The sequence below is a fragment of the Rhinoderma darwinii genome, chromosome 1 (assembly GCF_050947455.1).
Source record: "Rhinoderma darwinii isolate aRhiDar2 chromosome 1, aRhiDar2.hap1, whole genome shotgun sequence".
NCBI classification, from domain to species: domain Eukaryota; kingdom Metazoa; phylum Chordata; class Amphibia; order Anura; family Rhinodermatidae; genus Rhinoderma; species Rhinoderma darwinii.
In genome coordinates, this window is record NC_134687.1 from 652,610,075 (window position 1) to 652,629,914 (window position 19,840).

A 19,840-nucleotide genomic window follows, 5' to 3' on the forward strand; every position below is an offset into this window, starting at 1 on the left:
GTGAGGGGGTTTATACTTCCGGTGATTGCGCGGTGTGAGGGGTTTATATTTCCGGTGATTGCGCGGTGTGAGGGGTTTTATATTTCCCGTGATTGCGCGGTGTGGGGGGTTTTATATCTCCGGTGATTGCGCGGTGTGAGGGGTTTATATTTCCGGTGATTGCGCGGTGTGAGGGGTTTTATATCTCCGGTGATTGCGCGGTGTGAGGGGTTTATATTTCCGGTGATTGCGCGGTGTGAGGGGTTTTATATTTCTGGTGATTGCGCGGTGTGAGGGGTTTATATTTCCGGTGATTGCGCGGTGTGAGGGGTTTTATATCTCTGGTGATTGCGCGGTGTGGGGGAGGTTTATATTTCCGGTGATTGCGCGGTGTGAGGGGTTTATATTTCCGGTGATTGCCCGGTGTGAGGGGGTTTTATATTTCCGGTGATTGCGCGGTGTGAGGGGTTTATATTTCCGGTGATTGCGCGGTGTGAGGGGTTTTATATTTCCCGTGATTGCGCGGTGTGGGGGGTTTTATATTTCCGGTGATTGCGCGGTGTGAGGGGTTTTATATTTCCGGTGATTGCGCGGTGTGAGGGGTTTATATTTCCGGTGATTGCGCGGTGTGAGGGGTTTATATTTCCGGTGATTGCGCTATGTGAGGGGTTTATATTTCCGGTGATTGCGCGGTGTGGGGGGTTTATATTTCCGGTGATTGTGCGGTGTGAGGGGTTTATATTTCCGGTGATTGCGCGGTGTGAGGGTTTTATATTTCCGGTGATTGCGCGGTGTGAGGGGTTTATATTTCCGGTGATTGCGCGGTGTGGGGGGGGGGGTTTATATTTCCGGTGATTGCGCGGTGTGAGGGGATTTATATTTCCAGTAATTGCGCGGTGTGGGGGGTTTTATATTTCCGGTGATTGCGCGGTGTGAGGGGTTTATATTTCCGGTGATTGCGCGGTGTGAGGGGTTTTATATTTCCGGTGATTGCGCGGTGTGAGGGGTTTATATCTCCGGTGATTGCGCGGTGTGAGGGGTTTATATTTCCGGTGATTGCGCGGTGTGGGGGGGTTTATATTTCCGGTGATTGCGCGGTGTGAGGGGTTTATATTTCCAGTGATTGTGCGGTGTGAGGGGTTTTATATTTCCGATGATTGCGCGGTGTGGAGGGGTTTTATATTTCCGGTGATTGCGCGGTGTGAGGGGTTTATATTTCTGGTGATTGCGCGGTGTGAGGGGTTTATATTTCCGGTGATTGCGCGGTGTGAGGGGTTTATATTTCCGGTGATTGCGCGGTGTGAGGGGTTTATATTTCCGGTGATTGCGCGGTGTGGGGGGTTTATATTTCCGGTGATTGCGCGGTGTGTGGGGTTTTATATTTCCGGTGATTGCGCGGTGTGGGGGGTTTTATATTTCCGGTGATTGCGCGGTGTGAGGGGTTTATATTTCCGGTGATTGCGCGGTGTGAGGGGTTTTATATTTCCGGTGATTGCGCGGTGTGGGGGGTTTTATATTTCCGGTGATTGCGCGGTGTGAGGGGTTTATATTTCCTGTGATTGCGCGGTGTGAGGGGTTTTATATTTCCGGTGATTGCGCGGTGTGGGGGGTTTATATTTCCGGTGATTGCGCGGTGTGAGGGGTTTTATATTTCCGGTGATTGCGCGGTGTGGGGGGTTTATATTTCCGGTGATTGCGCGGTGTGAGGGGTTTTATATTTCCGGTGATTGCGCGGTGTGTGGGGTTTTATATTTCCGGTGATTGCGCGGTGTGGGGGGTTTTATATTTCCGGTGATTGCGCGGTGTGAGGGGTTTATATTTCCGGTGATTGCGCGGTGTGGGGGGTTTATATTTCCGGTGATTGCGCGGTGTGGGGGGTTTATATTTCCGGTGATTGCGCGGTGTGAGGGGTTTATATTTCCGGTGATTGCGCGGTGTGGGGGGTTTTATATTTCCGGTGATTGCGCGGTGTGAGGGGTTTATATTTCCGGTGATTGCGCGGTGTGGGGGGTTTTATATTTCCAGGGATTGCGCGGTGTGAGGGGTTTTATATTTCCGGTGATTGCGTGGTGTGGGGGGTTTTATATTTCAGGTGATTGCGCGGTGTAGGGGGTTTTATATTTCCGGTGATTGTGCGGTGTGAGGGGTTTTATATTTCCGGTGATTGCGCGGTGTGAGGGGTTTATATTTCCGGTGATTGCGCGGTGTGAGGGGTTTTATATTTCCGGTGATTGCGCAGTGTGGGGGGTTTATATTTCCGTGATTGCGCGGTGTGAGGGGTTTATATTTCCGGTGATTGCGCGGTGTGAGGGGTTTATATTTCCGGTGATTGCGCGGTGTGAGGGGTTTTATATTTCCGGTGATTGCGCGGTGTGGGGGGTTTATATTTCCGGTGATGGCGCGGTGTGAGGGGTTTTATATTTCCGGTGATTGCGCGGTGTGAGGGGTTTTATATTTCCGGTGATTGCGCGGTGTGAGGGGTTTATATTTCCGGTGATTGCGCGGTGTGAGGGGCTTTATAATTCCGGTGATTGCGCGGTGTGAGGGGTTTTATATTTCCGGTGATTGCGCGGTGTGAGGGGTTTATATTTCCGGTGATTGCGCGGTGTGGGGGGGGTTTATATTTCCGGTGATTGCGCGGTGTGGGGGGTTTTATATTTCCGGTGATTGCGCGGTGTGAGGGGTTTATATTTCCGGTGATTGCGCGGTGTGGGGGGTTTATATTTCCGGTGATTGCGCGGTGTGAGGGGTTTATATTTCCGGTGATTGCGCGGTGTGGGGGGTTTTGTGGGGTGAGATGTAGATTTTGTGGGTGACATTTTGGGGACTTTTTATTCCATACGTTGGCATCCAAAAGCAGCGACGTTCACGTGTGAATTATTTCTGCGGTTATAACTTGATATAGTAATAATTTGGACATAACAGATGCGGCGATTCCGTTATTTATTTTTAATGTTTTTTTTAAAAAACACAAGAAACTTATTACAATGCATTACTATGGTAACCGGTCTATATCGCTTTCGGAGGACAGAGGAAGCCGCTATCTAATCAGATGCCGCAGTCGCTATTCATCACGACATCTGAGGGGTTACACGGACAGGATTGCGCTGTCTCTGATCTTGGCGGTTGCAGGCGGCTGTGAGAAGCCGTGTACGGTGCAGGCTCCGCTCCTTCTAGGGTGACGGCACACGTCCATCATAATACTATATATCTGATGTCACCAAGGGGTTAAACCCTCCTGTATTTCATATTTACAGCGATAATAATAATAATCACCAGCACTGTGCCGGACAAAAACGCACCAAAACAAGACAGAAATGACCTCATGTAACCTTACCTTACTACTGTATCATGGGAAATCCCCTGACTGATAACAGAGAGAGCACCAAACAACAGAGGTGAGTCACGGAAGTCATGTACACCCGACCATAGCTGAAGGACCTGTGATGACGTCACTACCATGTGACCGGGGTGGGAGGGGACAGAGCTTACAAGTGGAGAGGAGGCATCACACCGCCGCCTCATGTCACGTGATCATCATCACTTTACACAGCAAAGGAGCTGCGTCGCCACACACGGGGGCCAAGCACGTAATCGTCATAACAGGTTCTTCATACAACGCTCAATCCAGCCACTTCTAAGCTCCGCCCCCTGATACCGCGGTTACGGGATCTTGATATCGTCACAGGTCCTCCATCCACCACGTCTCTCTACTGATAAGCTCCGCCCCTCCTGCCCCGGTCACATGGTGGTGACATGTTCACAGGTCCTGCAACTATTGCCGTGTATGAGGTAGAGAGCACCGCTGGTCCGGTGTTCTCTCTGTTATCAGTCACCCCTGTATGAGTGTGTATACCGAGAGCTGTCAATCATCTGGCACTATCAACAGGTCTTGTGTGGGGCATTATTTACAGGGGTCTGTGTGGCGCTTTCTGCAGGAGGCTGTGTGCAGCTATCTACAGGGGGCTGTGTGCAGCTATCTACAGGGGGCTGTGTGTGGTGCTATCTACAGGGGGGCTGTGTGTGCAGCTATCTACAGGGGGCTGTGTGTGGCGCTATGTACAGGGGGGCTGTGTGTGGTGCTATCTACAGGGGGCTGTGTGTGGCACTATCTACAGGGGGGCTGTGTGTGGTGCTATCTACAGGGGGGCTGTGTGTGGTGCTATCTACAGGGGGCTGTGTGTGGTGCTATCTACAGGGGGGCTGTGTGTGCAGCTATCTACAGGGGGGCTGTGTGTGCAGCTATCTACAGGGGGGCTGTGTGTGGCGCTATCTACAGGGGGGCTGTGTGTGGCGCTATCTACAGGGGGGCTGTGTGTGGCGCTATCTACAGGGGGGCTGTGTGTGGCGCTATCTACAGGGGGGCTGTGTGTGGTGCTATCTACAGGGGGGCTGTGTGTGGTGCTATCTACAGGGGGGCTGTGTGTGGTGCTATCTACAGGGGGCTGTGTGTACAGCTATCTACAGGGGGCTGTGTGTGGTGCTATCTACAGGGGGGCTGTGTGTGCAGCTATCTACAGGGGGCTGTGTGTGGTGCTATCTACAGGGGGGCTGTGTGTGGTGCTATCTACAGGGGGGCTGTGTGTGGCGCTATCTACAGGGGGGCTGTGTGTGGCGCTATCTACAGGGGGGCTGTGTGTGGTGCTATCTACAGGGGGGCTGTGTGTGGTGCTATCTACAGGGGGGCTGTGTGTGGTGCTATCTACAGGGGGCTGTGTGTACAGCTATCTACAGGGGGGCTGTGTGTGGTGCTATCTACAGGGGGGCTGTGTGTGCAGCTATCTACAGGGGGCTGTGTGTGGTGCTATCTACAGGGGGGCTGTGTGTGGTGCTATCTACAGGGGGGCTGTGTGTGGTGCTATCTACAGGGGGGCTGTGAGTGCAGCTATCTACAGGGGGGCTGTGTGTGGTGCTATCTACTGGGGGGCTGTGTGTGGTGCTATCTACAGGGGGGCTGTGTGTGGTGCTATCTACAGGGGGGCTGTGTGTACAGCTATCTACAGGGGGCTGTGTGTACAGCTATCTACAGGGGGGCTGTGTGTGGTGCTATCTACAGGGGGGCTGTGTGTGGCGCTATCTACAGGGGGGCTGTGTGTGGCGCTATCTACAGGGGGGCTGTGTGTGGCGCTATCTACAGGGGTGCTGTGTGTGGTGCTATCTACAGGGGGGCTGTGTCTGGAGCTATCTACAGGGGGGCTGTGTGTGGCTTTCTACAGGTGGGGTGTGTGGCGCTATCTACAGGGGGTGTATGGCGCTATCTACAGGGGGTTGTGTGTTTGGCGCTATCTAAAGGGGGTGGTGTGTTTGGCGCTATCTAAAGGGGGTGGTGTGGCGTTATATACAGTCGGGTGTGCGGTGCTATCTACAGAGGTGTGTGTGGCATGATCTACAGGGTGTGTGTGCGTGTTTGGTAATATCTACAGGGGGAGTGTGTGGCGCTATCTACAGGGCGGCTGTGTGTGTGGCGCTATGTACAGGGGGGCTGTGTGTGGCGCTATGTACAGGGGGGCTGTGTGTGGCGCTATGTACAGGGGGGCTGTGTGTGGCGCTGTGTACAGGGGGGCTGTGTGGTGCTATGTACAGGGGGCTGTGTGTGGTGCTATGTACAGGGGGCTGTGTGTGGCGCTATCTGCAGGGGGGCTGTGTGTGGCGCTATCTGCAGGGGGGCTGTGTGTGGCGCTATGTACAGGGGGGCTGTGTGGCGCTATCTACAGGGGGCTGTGTGTGTGCAGCTATCTACAGGGGCTGTGTGTGTGCAGCTAGCTACAGGGGGCTGTGTGTGGCGCTATCTACAGGGGGCTGTGTGTGGCGCTATCTACAGGGGGCTGTGTGTGGCGCTATCTACAGGGGGCTGTGTGTGGCGCTATCTACAGGGGGCTGTGTGTGGCGCTATCTACAGGGGGCTGTGTGTGGCGCTATCTACAGGGGGGCTGTGTGTGGCGCTATCTACAGGGGGCTGTGTGTGGCACTATCAACAGGTCTTGTGTGGGGCATTATTTACAGGGGTCTGTGTGGCGCTATCTGCAGGGTGCTGTGTGTGGCGCTATCTGCAGGGTTTGTGTGTGTGGTGCTATCTACAGGGGGGCTGTGTGGTGCTATCTACAGGGGGGCTGTGGTGCTATCTACAGGGGGGGCTGTGTGGTGCTATCTACAGGGGGGCTGTGTGGTGCTATCTACAGGGGGGTTGTGGTGCTATCTGCAGGGGGGCTGTGTGTGGCGCTATGTACAGGGGGCTGTGTGGTGCTATGTACAGGGGGGCTGTTTGTGGCGCTATGTACAGGGGGGCTGTGTGTGGCGCTATCTACAGGGGGCTGTGTGTGGCGCTATCTGCAGGGGGCTGTGTGTGGCGCTATCTACAGGGGTTGTGTGTGTGACGCTATCTGCAGGGGTTGTCGAGCTATCCACAGGGGGGCTGTGTGTGGTGCTATCCACAGGGGGGCTGTGTGTGGTGCTATCTGCAGGGGGGCTGTGTGTGGTGCTATCTACACGGGGCTGTGTGTGGTGCTATCTACAAGGGGGCTGTGTCTGGAGCTATCTACAGGGGGGCTGTATGTGGCGCTATCTGCAGGGGTTGTGTGTGACGCTGTCTGCAGGGGCTGTGTCTGGAGCTATCTACAGGGGGGCTGTGTGTGGTGCTATCTACAGGGGGGCTGTATGTGGCGCGATCTACAGGGGGGCTGTGTGTGGCTTTCTACAGGTGGTGTGTGTGGCGCTATCTACAGGGGGTGTATGGCACTATCTACAGGGGGTTGTGTGTTTGGCGCTATCTAAAGGGGGTGGTGTGGCGTTATATACAGTCGGGTGTGCGGTGCTATCTACAGAGGTGTGTGGCATGATCTACAGGGTGTGTGTGTGTGTGTGTGTGTGTGTGTGTGTGTGTGTGCGCGTGTTTGGTAATATCTACAGGGGGCTGTGTGTGGCGCTATCTACAGGGGGCTGTGTGTGGCGCTATCTACAGGGAGGCTGTGTGTGGCGCTATCTACAGGGGGCTGTGTGTGGCGCTATCTACAGGGGGGCTGTGTGTGGCGCTATCTACAGGGGGGCTGTGTGTGGCGCTATCTACAGGGGGCTGTGTGTGGCGCTATCTGCAGGGTTTGTGTGTGTGGCGCTATCTACAGGGGGGCTGTGGTGCTATCTACAGGGGGGACTGTGTGGTGCTATCTACAGGGGGGGCTGTGTGGTGCTATCTACAGGGGGGCTGTGTGGTGCTATCTACAGGGGGGCTGTGGTGCTATCTGCAGGGGGGCTGTGTGGTGCTATCTGCAGGGGGGCTGTGTGTGGCGCTATGTACAGGGGGCTGTGTGTGCAGCTATCTACAGGGGGGCTCTGTGGTGCTATTTACAGGGGGGCTGTTTGTGGCGCTATGTACAGGGGGGCTGTGTGTGGCGCTATCTACAGGGGGCTGTGTGTGGCGCTATCTGCAGGGGGCTGTGTGTGGCGCTATCTACAGGGGTTGTGTGCGTGACGCTATCTGCAGGGATTGTGTGTGTGACGCTGTCTGCAGGGGTTGTCGAGCTATCTACAGGGGGGCTGTGTGTGGTGCTATCCACAGGGGGGCTGTGTGTGGTGCTATCCACAGGGGGGCTGTGTGTGGTGCTATCTGCAGGGGGGCTGTGTGTGGTGCTATCTACAGGGGGCTGTGTGTGGTGCTATCTACAAGGGGGCTGTGTCTGGAGCTATCTACAGGGGGGCTGTATGTGGCGCTATCTACAGGGGTTGTGTGTGTGTGACGCTATCTGCAGGGGTTGTGTGTGACGCTGTCTGCAGGGGCTGTGTCTGGAGCTATCTACAGGGGGACTGTGTGTGGTGCTATCTACAGGGGGGCTGTATGTGGCGCGATCTACAGGGGGGCTGTGTGTGGCTTTCTACAGGTGGTGTGTGTGGCGCTATCTACAGGGGGTGTGTGTGGCGCTATCTACAGGGGGTGTATGGCACTATCTACAGGGGGTTGTGTGTTTGGCGCTATCTAAAGGGGGTGGTGTGGCGTTATATACAGTCGGGTGTGCGGTGCTATCTACAGAGGTGTGTGGCATGATCTACAGGGTGTGTGTGTGTGTGTGTGTGTGTGTGTGTGTGTGTGTGTGTGTGTGTGTGTGTGTGTGTGTGTGCGCGTGTTTGGTAATATCTACAGGGGGAGTGTGTGGCGCTATCTACAGGGGGCTGTGTGTGGCGCTATCTACAGGGGGCTGTGTGGCGCTATCTACAGGGGGGCTGTGTGTGGCGCTATCTACAGGGGGGCTGTGTGTGGCGCTATCTACAGGGGGGCTGTGTGTGGCGCTATCTACAGGGGGGCTGTGTGTACAGCTATCTACAGGGGGCTGTGTGTACAGCTATCTACAGGGGGGCTGTGTGTGGTGCTATCTACAGGGGGGCTGTGTGTGGCGCTATCTACAGGGGGGCTGTGTGTGGCGCTATCTACAGGGGGGCTGTGTGTGGCGCTATCTACAGGGGTGCTGTGTGTGGTGCTATCTACAGGGGGGCTGTGTCTGGAGCTATCTACAGGGGGGCTGTGTGTGGCTTTCTACAGGTGGGGTGTGTGGCGCTATCTACAGGGGGTGTATGGCGCTATCTACAGGGGGTTGTGTGTTTGGCGCTATCTAAAGGGGGTGGTGTGTTTGGCGCTATCTAAAGGGGGTGGTGTGGCGTTATATACAGTCGGGTGTGCGGTGCTATCTACAGAGGTGTGTGTGGCATGATCTACAGGGTGTGTGTGCGTGTTTGGTAATATCTACAGGGGGAGTGTGTGGCGCTATCTACAGGGCGGCTGTGTGTGTGGCGCTATGTACAGGGGGGCTGTGTGTGGCGCTATGTACAGGGGGGCTGTGTGTGGCGCTATGTACAGGGGGGCTGTGTGTGGCGCTGTGTACAGGGGGGCTGTGTGGTGCTATGTACAGGGGGCTGTGTGTGGTGCTATGTACAGGGGGCTGTGTGTGGCGCTATCTGCAGGGGGGCTGTGTGTGGCGCTATCTGCAGGGGGGCTGTGTGTGGCGCTATGTACAGGGGGGCTGTGTGGCGCTATCTACAGGGGGCTGTGTGTGTGCAGCTATCTACAGGGGCTGTGTGTGTGCAGCTAGCTACAGGGGGCTGTGTGTGGCGCTATCTACAGGGGGCTGTGTGTGGCGCTATCTACAGGGGGCTGTGTGTGGCGCTATCTACAGGGGGCTGTGTGTGGCGCTATCTACAGGGGGCTGTGTGTGGCGCTATCTACAGGGGGCTGTGTGTGGCGCTATCTACAGGGGGGCTGTGTGTGGCGCTATCTACAGGGGGCTGTGTGTGGCACTATCAACAGGTCTTGTGTGGGGCATTATTTACAGGGGTCTGTGTGGCGCTATCTGCAGGGTGCTGTGTGTGGCGCTATCTGCAGGGTTTGTGTGTGTGGTGCTATCTACAGGGGGGCTGTGTGGTGCTATCTACAGGGGGGCTGTGGTGCTATCTACAGGGGGGGCTGTGTGGTGCTATCTACAGGGGGGCTGTGTGGTGCTATCTACAGGGGGGTTGTGGTGCTATCTGCAGGGGGGCTGTGTGTGGCGCTATGTACAGGGGGCTGTGTGGTGCTATGTACAGGGGGGCTGTTTGTGGCGCTATGTACAGGGGGGCTGTGTGTGGCGCTATCTACAGGGGGCTGTGTGTGGCGCTATCTGCAGGGGGCTGTGTGTGGCGCTATCTACAGGGGTTGTGTGTGTGACGCTATCTGCAGGGGTTGTCGAGCTATCCACAGGGGGGCTGTGTGTGGTGCTATCCACAGGGGGGCTGTGTGTGGTGCTATCTGCAGGGGGGCTGTGTGTGGTGCTATCTACACGGGGCTGTGTGTGGTGCTATCTACAAGGGGGCTGTGTCTGGAGCTATCTACAGGGGGGCTGTATGTGGCGCTATCTGCAGGGGTTGTGTGTGACGCTGTCTGCAGGGGCTGTGTCTGGAGCTATCTACAGGGGGGCTGTGTGTGGTGCTATCTACAGGGGGGCTGTATGTGGCGCGATCTACAGGGGGGCTGTGTGTGGCTTTCTACAGGTGGTGTGTGTGGCGCTATCTACAGGGGGTGTATGGCACTATCTACAGGGGGTTGTGTGTTTGGCGCTATCTAAAGGGGGTGGTGTGGCGTTATATACAGTCGGGTGTGCGGTGCTATCTACAGAGGTGTGTGGCATGATCTACAGGGTGTGTGTGTGTGTGTGTGTGTGTGTGTGTGTGTGTGTGTGTGCGCGTGTTTGGTAATATCTACAGGGGGCTGTGTGTGGCGCTATCTACAGGGGGCTGTGTGTGGCGCTATCTACAGGGAGGCTGTGTGTGGCGCTATCTACAGGGGGCTGTGTGTGGCGCTATCTACAGGGGGGCTGTGTGTGGCGCTATCTACAGGGGGGCTGTGTGTGGCGCTATCTACAGGGGGCTGTGTGTGGCGCTATCTGCAGGGTTTGTGTGTGTGGCGCTATCTACAGGGGGGCTGTGGTGCTATCTACAGGGGGGACTGTGTGGTGCTATCTACAGGGGGGGCTGTGTGGTGCTATCTACAGGGGGGCTGTGTGGTGCTATCTACAGGGGGGCTGTGGTGCTATCTGCAGGGGGGCTGTGTGGTGCTATCTGCAGGGGGGCTGTGTGTGGCGCTATGTACAGGGGGCTGTGTGTGCAGCTATCTACAGGGGGGCTCTGTGGTGCTATTTACAGGGGGGCTGTTTGTGGCGCTATGTACAGGGGGGCTGTGTGTGGCGCTATCTACAGGGGGCTGTGTGTGGCGCTATCTGCAGGGGGCTGTGTGTGGCGCTATCTACAGGGGTTGTGTGCGTGACGCTATCTGCAGGGATTGTGTGTGTGACGCTGTCTGCAGGGGTTGTCGAGCTATCTACAGGGGGGCTGTGTGTGGTGCTATCCACAGGGGGGCTGTGTGTGGTGCTATCCACAGGGGGGCTGTGTGTGGTGCTATCTGCAGGGGGGCTGTGTGTGGTGCTATCTACAGGGGGCTGTGTGTGGTGCTATCTACAAGGGGGCTGTGTCTGGAGCTATCTACAGGGGGGCTGTATGTGGCGCTATCTACAGGGGTTGTGTGTGTGTGACGCTATCTGCAGGGGTTGTGTGTGACGCTGTCTGCAGGGGCTGTGTCTGGAGCTATCTACAGGGGGACTGTGTGTGGTGCTATCTACAGGGGGGCTGTATGTGGCGCGATCTACAGGGGGGCTGTGTGTGGCTTTCTACAGGTGGTGTGTGTGGCGCTATCTACAGGGGGTGTGTGTGGCGCTATCTACAGGGGGTGTATGGCACTATCTACAGGGGGTTGTGTGTTTGGCGCTATCTAAAGGGGGTGGTGTGGCGTTATATACAGTCGGGTGTGCGGTGCTATCTACAGAGGTGTGTGGCATGATCTACAGGGTGTGTGTGTGTGTGTGTGTGTGTGTGTGTGTGTGTGTGTGTGTGTGTGTGTGTGTGTGTGTGTGTGTGTGTGTGCGCGTGTTTGGTAATATCTACAGGGGGAGTGTGTGGCGCTATCTACAGGGGGCTGTGTGTGGCGCTATCTACAGGGGGCTGTGTGGCGCTATCTACAGGGGGGCTGTGTGTGGCGCTATCTACAGGGGGGCTGTGTGTGGCGCTATCTACAGGGGGGCTGTGTGTGGCGCTATCTACAGGGGGGCTGTGTGTGGCGCTATCTACAGGGGGGCTGTGTGTGGCGCTATCTACAGGGGGGCTGTGTGTGGCGCTATCTACAGGGGGGCTGTGTGTGGCGCTATCTACAGGGGGGCTGTGTGTGGCGCTATCTACAGGGGGGCTGTGTGTGGCGCTATCTACAGGGGGGCTGTGTGTGGCGCTATCTACAGGGGGCGTGTGGGGCATTATTTACAGGGGTCTGTGTGGCGCTATCTGCAGGGTGCTGTGTGTGGCGCTATCTGCAGGGTTTGTGTGTGTGGCGCTATCTACAGGGGGGCTGTGTGGTGCTATCTACAGGGGGGCTGTGGTGCTATCTACAGGGGGGCTGTGGTGCTATCTACAGGGGGGGCTGTGTGGTGCTATCTACAGGGGGGGCTGTGTGGTGCTATCTACAGGGGGGCTGTGTGGTGCTATCTACAGGGGGGCTGTGGTGCTATCTGCAGGGGGGCTGTGTGGTGCTATCTGCAGGGGGGCTGTGTGTGGCGCTATGTACAGGGGGCTGTGTGTGCAGCTATCTACAGGGGGGCTGTGTGGTGCTATCTACAGGGGGGCTGTTTGTGGCGCTATGTACAGGGGGGCTGTGTGTGGCGCTATCTACAGGGGGGCTGTGTGTGGCGCTATCTACAGGGGGGCTGTGTGTGGCGCTATCTACAGGGGGGCTGTGTGTGGCGCTATCTACAGGGGGGCTGTGTGTGGCGCTATCTACAGGGGGGCTGTGTGTGGCGCTATCTACAGGGGGGCTGTGTGTGGCGCTATCTACAGGGGGGCTGTGTGTGGCGCTATCTACAGGGGGGCTGTGTGTGGCGCTATCTACAGGGGGGCTGTGTGTGGCGCTATCTACAGGGGGGCTGTGTGTGGCGCTATCTACAGGGGGGCTGTGTGTGGCGCTATCTACAGGGGGGCTGTGTGTGGCGCTATCTACAGGGGGCGTGTGGGGCATTATTTACAGGGGTCTGTGTGGCGCTATCTGCAGGGTGCTGTGTGTGGCGCTATCTGCAGGGTTTGTGTGTGTGGCGCTATCTACAGGGGGGCTGTGTGGTGCTATCTACAGGGGGGCTGTGGTGCTATCTACAGGGGGGCTGTGGTGCTATCTACAGGGGGGGCTGTGTGGTGCTATCTACAGGGGGGGCTGTGTGGTGCTATCTACAGGGGGGCTGTGTGGTGCTATCTACAGGGGGGCTGTGGTGCTATCTGCAGGGGGGCTGTGTGGTGCTATCTGCAGGGGGGCTGTGTGTGGCGCTATGTACAGGGGGCTGTGTGTGCAGCTATCTACAGGGGGGCTGTGTGGTGCTATCTACAGGGGGGCTGTTTGTGGCGCTATGTACAGGGGGGCTGTGTGTGGCGCTATGTACAGGGGGGCTGTGTGTGGCGCTATCTACAGGGGGCTGTGTGTGGCGCTATGTACAGGGGGGCTGTGTGGCGCTATGTACAGGGGGCTGTGTGTGGCGCTATCTACAGTGGGGCTGTATGTGGCGCTATCTACAGGGGTTGTGTGTGTGACGCTATCTGCAGGGGTTGTGTGTGACGCTGTCTGCAGGGGTTGTGTCTGGAGCTATCTACAGGGGGGCTGTGTGTGGCGCGATCTACAGGGGGGCTGTATGTGGCGTGATCTACAGGGGGGCTGTGTGTGGCTTTCTACAGGGGGGCTGTGTGTGGCTTTCTACAGGTGGTGTGTGTGGCGCTATCTACAGGGGGTGTATGGCACTATCTACAGGGGGTTGTGTGTTTGGCGCTATCTAAAGGGGGTGGTGTGGCGTTATATACAGTCGGGTGTGCGGTGCTATCTACAGAGGTGTGTGGCATGATCTACAGGGTGTGTGTGTGTGTGTGTGCGTGTGTGGCGCTATCTACAGGGGGCTGTGTGTGGCGCTATCTACAGGGGGCTGTGTGTGGCGCTATCTACAGGGGGCTGTGTGTGGCGCTATCTACAGGGGGCTGTGTGTGGCGCTATCTACAGGGGGCTGTGTGTGGCGCCATCTACAGGGGGGCTGTGTGTGGCGCTATCTACAGGGGGGCTGTGTGTGGCACTATCTACAGGGGGCTGTGTGTGGCACTATCAACAGGTCTTGTGTGGGGCATTATTTACAGGGGTCTGTGTGGCGCTATCTGCAGGGTGCTGTGTGTGGCGCTATCTACAGGGGGGCTGTGGTGCAATCTACAGGGGGGGCTGTGTGGTGCTATCTACAGGGGGGCTGTGTGGTGCTATCTACAGGGGGGGCTGTGTGGTGCTATCTACAGGGGGGGCTGTGTGGTGCTATCTACAGGGGGGCTGTGTGGTGCTATCTGCAGGGGGGCTGTGTGTGGCGCTATGTACAGGGGGCTGTGTGTGCAGCTATCTACAGGGGGGCTGTGTGGTGCTATCTACAGGGTGGCTGTTTGTGGCGCTATGTACAGGGGGGCTGTGTGTGGCGCTATGTACAGGGGGGCTGTGTGTGGCGCTATGTACAGGGGGCTGTGTGTGGCGCTATCTACAGGGGGGCTGTGTGTGGCGCTATGTACAGGGGGGCTGTGTGGCGCTATGTACAGGGGGCTGTGTGTGGCGCTATGTGCAGGGGGCTGTGTGTGGCGCTATGTGCAGGGGGCTGTGTGTGGCGCTATCTACAGGGGGGCTGTGTGGCGCTATCTACAGGGGGGCTGTGTGGCGCTATCTACAGGGGGGCTGTGTGGCGCTATCTACAGGGGGGCTGTGTGGTGCTATCTACAGGGGGGCTGTGTGGTGCTATCTGCAGGGGGGCTGTGTGTGTCGCTATGTACAGGGGGCTGTGTGTGGTGCTATCTACAGGGGGGCTGTGTGGTGCTATCTACAGGGGGGCTGTGTGGTGCTATCTACAGGGGGGCTGTGTGGTGCTATCTACAGGGGGGCTGTGTGGCGCTATCTGCAGGGGGGCTGTGTGTGGGGCTATGTACAGGGGGGCTGTGTGTGGCGCTATGTACAGGGGGGCTGTGGTGCTATCTACACGGGGGCTGTGTGGTGCTATCTACAGGGGGGCTGTGTGGTGCTATCTACAGGGGGGCTGTGTGGTGCTATCTACAGGGGGGCTGTGTGGCGCTATCTGCAGGGGGGCTGTGTGTGGCGCTATGTACAGGGGGGCTGTGTGTGGCGCTATGTACAGGGGGGCTGTGGTGCTATCTACACGGGGGCTGTGTGTGGCGCTATATACAGGGGGGCTGTGTGCAGCTATCTACAGGAGGGCTGTGTGTGGCGCTATCTACAGGGCGGCTGTGTGTGGCGCTATCTACAGGGGGCTGTGTGTGGCGCTATCTACAGAGGGCCGTGTGTGTGTGCATCTATCTACAGGGAGGCTGTGTGTGCATCTATCTACAGGGAGGCTGTGTGTGGTGCTATCTACAGGGAGGCTGTGTGTGGCGCTATCTACAGGGAGGCTGTGTGTGGCGCTATCTACAGGGAGGCTGTGTGTGGCGCTATCTACAGGGAGGCTGTGTGTGGCGCTATCTACAGGGAGCTGTGTGTGTGCAGCTATCTACAGGGGGGCTGTGTGTGGTGCTATCTACAGGGGGGCTGTGTGTGGCTTTCTACAGGTGGTGTGTGTGGCGCTATCTACAGGGGGTGTATGGCACTATCTACAGGGGGTTGTGTGTGTGGCGCTATCTAAAGGGGGTGGTGTGGTGTTATATACAGTCGGGTGTGCGGTGCGATCTACAGAGGTGTGTGTGGCATTATCTACAGGGTGTGTGTGCGTGTTTGGCAATATCTACAGGGGGAGTGTGTGGCACTATGTACAGGGGGTTACGTGTGTCGCTATCTACAGGGTTGTGTGTGTGGAACAATCGACGGGGGCACTATCTACACTGGTTTTTACGCTACCAGTAGTGGTCCGCACATATCACCTCACCCTAGTGATAAAAGTGGGACGTCATCTGCCTGTTAGATACCGCCCACCGTAGTGGTTGTCAGCCAAACTAGTGCAGACATTTTTGTTCGTTTATTTGTATGGAGAAATTCTGGGAAGAAAGTCATGCCCCATTAGCCACACCCACCAGATAAGTCACGCCCACCAAGGAAGCCACACCCTAAGTGTCCCTGGAAAAAATTAATGTTGGCAACTATGTATACAGAGCCAGAACTTTTTTATTTTTCTGTGGATGGAGCGGAGTGAGGGCTTTTCTTTTGTAGGACGAGCTGCAGTTTTTGCTCACTTTTTAATACTTTCATTATTTTATTTTTGGAGCTTCTAGTGTTTTGTTTTTTAGTTTTTATTTCTTACGGCATGCACCGTGCGGGTAAATAACATTTAATCATCTGTTTATGGATGCGGTGATACCAGTTATGTTTGTTTGTGTTTTTTACGTTTCTTTAACCCCTTCAGGACCAATCTCATTTTGGCCTTCAGGATCAGACCCATTTTTTCAAATCTGACATTTCACTTTATGTGGTAATAACTCGAACGCTTTTACCTATCAAAGCGATTCTGAGATTGTTTTCTCGTGACACATTGGACTTTATGATAGTGGAAAAATGTGGTCGATATATATTCAATATTTACCAGTGAAAAACACCAAAATTTTGTGAAATTGCAAAAATTTGCATTTTTGTAAATGTATCTGCTTGTAAGACAGGCAGTTATACCACACAAAATTGTTGCTAATTAACATCCCTGTCGTGGAAATCCATCGCTCAAAATATATTAGACTGAAATTTATACGAGTCCCAACAGACTCTCAAGGCCAGACTCGATTAGTCAGTATCCTAATTAGGATATTTCACCGATATATATCGAGAGAGGAGAAGAAAACACACAGACACGCTGAAATGTTCAAAATGCTCCTCTGAAGGATTTATTACCAAACTCAAACTGTTAACCCCTTCCCGCATTTTCACGTACAGTTACGTGATGGGAGATGGCCTTTTCCCGCATCTCCACGTAACTGTACGTGATGGAGATGAAGCTGGCTCAGGAGCTGAGCCAGCGACATCACCGCCGGGTGACAGCTGTATGTTACAGCTGGCACCCTGAGGTATCGGCCAGGACCGGAGCTAGCCTCCGATCCGACCGATTAACCCCTCACATGCTGCGTTCAATAGAGATCGCAGCATGTGAGGAGTTTATAGCCACCGGCGACAAAGCAACGTGATCGCTGGGTTGCCGGTGGCTGCAAATGCGATCGGAGGGGTAATACTTACCTCCCGGTCCGCCAGTAACGGAATCCTCCTATGCCCCGTCGTCGGCGGGGCCCAGGAGGCTTCCGGTACCATCGGCAAGATGGCGCCGGCTCAGCTTCCGGTTCAGAAGCTGAGCCGGCGTCATCAGCAGTGGGTGTCCGCTGTATGTTACAGCGGACACCCCGATCTATCGCCAGGAACCGGAGCTAGCTCCGATTCCTAGCATTAACCCCTTCAATGCAGCGATTCAATGCAATCGCTGCATCAAAGTGGTTTGTATGCAATCGGCAGCCTTGCCACGCGATGGCAAGGCTGGCGACTGCTACTATGGCAACAGGATGCCTAACAATGGCTTCCTATCTGCCATTACGTTAGCCGATTAAGCCCCGCCCGGAGGCGGAGCCTGATCGGCTTGCTGTCAGTGAACAACTGACAGTTCTAATACATTGCACTACATAGGTAGTGCAATGTATTAGAACATCAATAAAACAGTTGGACCTTCAAGTCCCCTAGTGGGACTAAAGAAAAGTGTAAAAAAAAGTGTAAAAAAAGTAAAAATAAAAGTTGTAAAAAATACAATAAAAGTTTTAAATAATAACACAAAACACAATCGCCCATTTACCCTTATCAAGTCATTTATTATTGAAAAAAATAATAAAGCCATACATATTTGGTATCGCTGCGACCGTAACGACCTGAACTATAAAATATTATGTTATTTATCCAGCGCAGTGAACGCCGTAAAAAAAAAAAACTAAAAAATACTGACATAATTGCTATTTTTTGGTCACTTTGTCTTCCAAAAATTGAAATAAAAAGTGATCAAAAAGTCGCATGTACCTAAAAATGGTACCAATAAAAACTATAACTCGTCTCGCTAAAAACAAGCCGTCATACAGCTCCGTCGACGAAAAATGTAAAACCGTTCTGGCTCTCACAACTTGGCGACAGAAAAAATCCATTCTCTTTACAAAAGTAATTTTATTGTGCAAAAAGTTGTAAAACATAAGAAGTGCTATAAATTTGGTATCGCCAGAATCGGACTGACACGCAGAATAACGTGAACATGTAATTTATAATGCGTGGTGAACGCTGTATAAAAAGAACTAAAAACATATGCCAGAATTGCTGTTTTTTGGTCACCTTGCCTCCCAAAAAAAAAGGATAACAAGTGATCAAAAAGTCGCATGTGCCCCAAAATAGTACAAATAAAAACTACAGCTCGTCACACAAAAAAAAAACAGCCCTCATACCACTACGTCTATGAAAAAATAAAATTAGTCAAGGCACCAATAAGCCAGGAAATAAAAATATGCAGTTGTGCCGACCCGAGGGGAACGTTTCTTCTGTTTCAAGTGGCGAATTATCAAGGCCCCTAAAATTAGGGAACCAGGAAGGGGAGGGCCCAAACATATCCGCTGGAAGTGAGGGCGCCCGTATTATACCAGGACAACACTTTCCTGCAAAATCCCCCAAACTGCAAAGGTCCAGAGTGTGGTCCAAAAGGGGACTAAGTAAAGACCATTTATTAGTGCGACACCGGCCTGTGCAGAAAGTCACAGCATAACACACATCTATGGATTATTTTATTGTTTTTTTTTACCCCACTATACCACCTGACTATGCCCCTTATATACTCCGCCCGTCTTACATGTACCCCCACATTATAAACGGAAACACCAGTAAGACTCAAAACAAAACTACTACAAGCAAAATCCACGCTCCAAAAGCCAAATGGCGCTACCTCCCTTCTGAACGATACAGTGTGCCCAAACAGCAGTTTACTTCCACATATATGGCATCGCCATACCCGGGAGAACCCTTTTAACAATTTTTGGGGTGTGTGTCTCCAGTGGCACAAGCTGGGCGCCACATATTGGCATATCTATTGAAAAACCCTTTTCACTCTGCAACATCGCGTGCACGCCAATTTCTGCCAATCACCTGTGGGGTTAATATGCTCACTACACCCCTAGGTGAATACTTTGACGGGTGTAGTTTCCAAAATGGGGTCACTTCTGGGGGGGATCCACTGTTTTAGTCCCACAGGGACTTTGCAAATGCGACATAGCGACCAGAAACCAATCCAGCAAAATCTGTACTCCAAAAGCCAAATGGCGCTCCTTCCCTTCGGAGCCCTACTCTGTGCCCAAACAGCAGTTTATGACCACATATGTGGTATTGCCGTACACAGGAGAAGTTGCTTTACCAGTGTTGGGGTGCTTTTTTTCATTTATTTGTTGAGAATATGAAACATTTTCAGCTAAAACTACGTCTTATTGAAGAAAAAGGATTTTTTTTATTTTCACTGCCCAATTCTAATAAAATCTATGAAACACCTGTAGGGTCAAAATGCTCACTACACCCCTAGATGGATTCCTCAAGGGGTGTAGTTTTGTGAATCGAGTGACTTTTGGGGAGTTTCCACTGTACTGGTAACTTAGGAGCTTTGCAAAAGTGACATGGTGTCAAGAAATCAATCCAGCAAAATCTGTGCTCCAAAAGCCAAACGGCACTCCTTCTCTTCTGATCCTTGCCATATGCCCAAACAGCAGTTTATGACCACAAATAGGGTATTGCCGTACTCCTGAGAAGTTGCTTTACAAATGTTGGGGTTCTTTTATTCCTTTATTTGTTGAGAAAATGAAAAATGTTGAGCTAAAGCTATGTCTTATTGGAAAAAAAGGATTTTTTTTATCTTCACTGCCCAATTCTAATAAAATATATGAAGCCCCTGTGGGTTCAAAATGCTCACTACACCCCTAGATGGATTCTTCAAGGGGTGTAGTTTCCTAAATGGAGTCACTTTTTTGGTGTTTTCACTGTTTTGGTCCCTTAGGGGCTTTGCAAATGCGACGTAGTCTCCGCAAACCATTCCTGCTAAATTTGAGCTCCAAAAGCCAAATGGCGCTCTTTCCCTTCTAATCTCCGCCGTGTGTCCAAACAGCCGTTTATGACCACATGCAAGGTACTGTTTTACTCGGGAGAAATTGCTTTACAAAAGTAGTGGTGCATTTTCTCCTTTTAGTCCTTGTGGAAATTAGAAAAAATAAGCTAAACCTACATTTTCTTTGAAAGAATTTAGATTTTCATTTTCACGGCCTACTT

At 53.7% G+C, this 19,840-nt stretch overlaps 1 protein-coding gene and 1 pseudogene across 2 annotated transcripts in view; one reads left to right on the forward strand and one right to left on the reverse strand.

Annotated features, from left to right (window-relative positions):
* LOC142661124 (uncharacterized) overlaps positions 1–3,729 on the reverse strand; it is a 161,198-nt gene extending 157,469 nt beyond the window's left edge. For both annotated transcript variants that reach the window (XM_075838439.1, XM_075838517.1), the window contains exon 1: positions 3,317–3,729. The gene's annotated coding sequence lies outside the window, so the exon portion shown is untranslated. The remainder of the gene's footprint in view (positions 1–3,316) is intronic.
* LOC142700497 (uncharacterized) overlaps positions 1–19,840 on the forward strand; it is a 330,989-nt pseudogene that overhangs the window by 266,520 nt on the left and 44,629 nt on the right.